Below are 3,490 nucleotides of genomic sequence, written 5' to 3' on the forward strand. Positions count from 1 at the left end.
CATTTTCTGCTACCCATCTACTTAGAAATATCAGATTGTCTGGGTTATTACATAAGCACATTTTCATAGGCTCTGGAGATATTTGTCTTGACAGAGTGAATGAACTACCACTTACCATTTTTGTCTCAGTAATGCCTAAGTTTCTGAACAGTGAAAGATGGGGTCTTGGTTTCCAAGGCCTGCTGCCTACTGAGCAAACTAATCACAAGGCTATGCTCAGGTATAGCCCAGGTGCATTAGAAGGGAGCTGGATCAGAAGTGGAGCAGCCAGGACGGGAACCTGTGCTCATATGGGGTGCTGGTATCACAGGCAGTGGTATAACCTACTGAGCCAGAATGCTGACACCCACCCAAAATTTAAATTAAAAATTTATCTGATCTTGTGTATCTGACATAGGAATATGACCAGAATAGATATATTAGAGTTAATGGTACACTTGATCTTAGCCAAAAGGCCGAGAAGCAATATTAGTGTTTACGGTAAATTTAAATATCCTATATGTTTGTTTGATTTTGACTTTTTATTCATCATTTTTCTTTACATCAGTTTTTTTTTATTTTGATTGGAAAATCATAATTGTAAACACTCATGGGGGGGCTGGCACCTTGGTGCGGCACCGGCATCCCATATGGGTGCTGCTTCTAGTCCTGGCTGCCTCTCTTCTGATCCAGCTCTCTGCTGTGTCCTGGGAAAGCAGTAAAAGATGGCCCAAGTCCTTGGGCTCCTGCACCCGTGTGGGAGACCAGGAAAAAGCTTCTGGCTCCTGGTTTCAGATTGGTGCAGCTCCAGCCATTGCAGCCATTTGTGGAATGAACCAAAGGACAGAAGACCTTTCTCTCTGTCTCTCCCTCACACTGTCAGTAACTCTATTTCTCAAATAAATAAATAAATAAAATCTTAAAAAAACATTTATGAGGTTCAATGTTGATGTTTTGAAATATGGATACAGGCCGGCGCCGTGGCTTGCTTGGCTAATCCTTTGCCTGCCGCGCCGGCGTCCCGGGTTCTAGTCCCAGTTGGAGCACTGGATTCTGTCCCGGTTGCTCCTCTTCCAGTCTAACTCTCTGCTGTGGCCCCGGAGTGCAGTGGAGGATGGCCCAGGTCCTTGGGCCCTGCACCCCCATGGGAGACCAGGAGGAGGCGCCTGACTCCTGGCTCCGGATAGGCACTGCGAGCCAGCCGCAACACTCTGGCTCTGGCGGCCACTTGGTGGGGGTGAACCAACAGAAAAAGGAAGACCTTTCTCTTCTGTCTCTCTCTCACTGTCTACCTCTGCCTCACACACACACACACACACACACACAAAAGAAATATGGATACAATGTGGCATGTTTAGATAAAACTAACATATCCATTGTCTTGCCTATCATTTTTTATGGCGAGACATTTGAAATTTACTCCCAGTTACTTTGAAATAAATGATATATTATTATTGATCGTAGTCACAGTGTTGTACAAAGATTTCAAAAACCTTTACTTCCAGGCCAGTGCCGCAGCTCACTAGGCTAATCCTCTGAGTTAGAAAACAGCTACAGTAAATTATGCCAATTTTGAAAATGTATTAAATTGTTATTTTGGTGAAGATGAAAGAAAATAAGTTATGGAACTCTAAGATACTTGAAAATAGCTCACCAAGTGCTTATTTTAATTCCATTCATTAATAAAAATGTTTATTTTAACTGGAAAACTATGGATTATGTCAAAGAAGAGAGCTTCAGAAGTTGGAAGCTTTAAACAGGATGAAGTAGGGCCAGTGCCGCGGCTCAATAGACTAATCCTCCGCCGTGTGACGCCGGCACACGGGGTTCTAGTCCCGGTCGGGGCGCCGGATTCTGTCCCGGTTGCCCCTCTTCCAGGCCAGCTCTCTGCTGTGGCCAGGGAGTGCAGTGGAGGATGGCCCAAGTGCTTGGGCCCTGCACCCCATGGGAGACCAGGATAAGTACCTGGCTCCTGCCATCGGATCAGCGCGGTGTGCTGCGGCCGCGGCAGCCATTGGAGGGTGAACCAACAGCAAAGGAAGACCTTTCTCTCTGTCTCTCTCTCTCTCACTATCCACTCTGCCTGTCAAAAAAATAAAAATAAAAAAATAAAAAAGTATCCTAGGCTAAGCAATGTTTGATCAACTAGTCATATTAAGTCATATTAAATGAGCTTTTAAAATATTTATTTATTTGAAAGGAGCACATACAGAGAGAGAGGGATAGGGAGGAAAAGGAAAGATTTTCCTACACACTGGTTCATTCTTCAGATGCTTACAACAGCCACGGCCAGGCAAGGAACCAGGGACTCCACCTGGTCTCAGATGAGAGTGCCCTGGGTCCAAACACTAGGACCATAATTTGTTGTCTCCCAGTATGCATTAGCAGGAAGCTACATTGGAGGTGAATGAACTGGAACACAAACGGGCATTCCAGTATGGATGCAGGTGTCCCAAGCAGTGGTTTAACCTGTTCCACACAGCACTTATCCCAAATACATTTTCAACTTTATGATATTTTCATCATATGATTGGCTTATCATCTCAGGACAGACATAACCCTCATTATAAGTAAAGAAAGAGCTGTATTATATTTTTTCACATTCAATATCTCCTTGTTCTTATTCACTATTGTTTTTTCTTTTCTATATCTCTAATATCCTTTCTTATCTTGTCAGGTGTTTATTTTGCTTGTTGAAAAACCTAATACTTTCTGGCCTTATAAATCTGCTCTTCAGTAACCTATCTCATTTTCTTCTGCCTCAGATGCTACATTGGCAGCACAATGTTCTCAGTGGTATTGGAGAATGTCCACCCTATGCTTGTTCTTCAGGGAGGCCTTTGGAAAAAGAGAACAAGGGGACTCTAGCACTAGCATCTGGGCTAACCTACTCTATTTGGCTTCTCCACTGTTGGAAGAATGTTCTCTGCTCACTCCAGCTTCTGTCTTCAATTAGCGTAATTATTGGCTTTGCTTGGCAACTTCATTTACTCCACCCCAATCTGACTAGCAAACCTTTGAAAATCAAATTACCATGCATAGGTCAACTGAATCCTTTCTCCTTTCAGGTCTTTGAGAAGTAAGTGTATACTCCAGCTCTTCTAGGGTCAAATTGCCTGTTCCAGGTGGGTAAGTGCATTTATGCAGGCCCTCTGGAATAAAAATTTCAAATATAAAGGATGCTTTTCTTAATGAAAAAGACTGTGGGGAAAACTAGAAATATCATAAAGACTGGGAGAGTTGGTAAACCATTGTGTTCTGATATTTGTACTAAAGAGTGGAAGGAACAAGGGTTTGGTAAAACCTTTTTTTCTTTCTTTTTTTTTTTTTTATTTATTCGACAGATAGATTTAGACAGAGACAGACAGAGAGAGAGAGAGAGAGAGACAGAAAGGTCTTCCTTCCATTGGTTCACCCTACAAAGAGCTGCTATGGCCAGAGCTACGCCAATCCGAAGCCAGGATCCAGGTGCTTTCTCCTGGTCTCCCATGTGGGTGACCGGCCCAAGCAC

At 43.4% G+C, this 3,490-nt stretch overlaps 1 pseudogene; it reads right to left on the reverse strand.

Moving 5' to 3' along the window:
- Nucleotides 1-290: 290 nt before the first annotated feature.
- LOC127487189 (U2 spliceosomal RNA) lies at nucleotides 291-467 on the reverse strand (annotated as a pseudogene).
- Nucleotides 468-3,490: the final 3,023 nt, after the last annotated feature.

Source organism: Oryctolagus cuniculus, chromosome 9, assembly GCF_964237555.1.
Source record: "Oryctolagus cuniculus chromosome 9, mOryCun1.1, whole genome shotgun sequence".
Taxonomy (NCBI): domain Eukaryota; kingdom Metazoa; phylum Chordata; class Mammalia; order Lagomorpha; family Leporidae; genus Oryctolagus; species Oryctolagus cuniculus.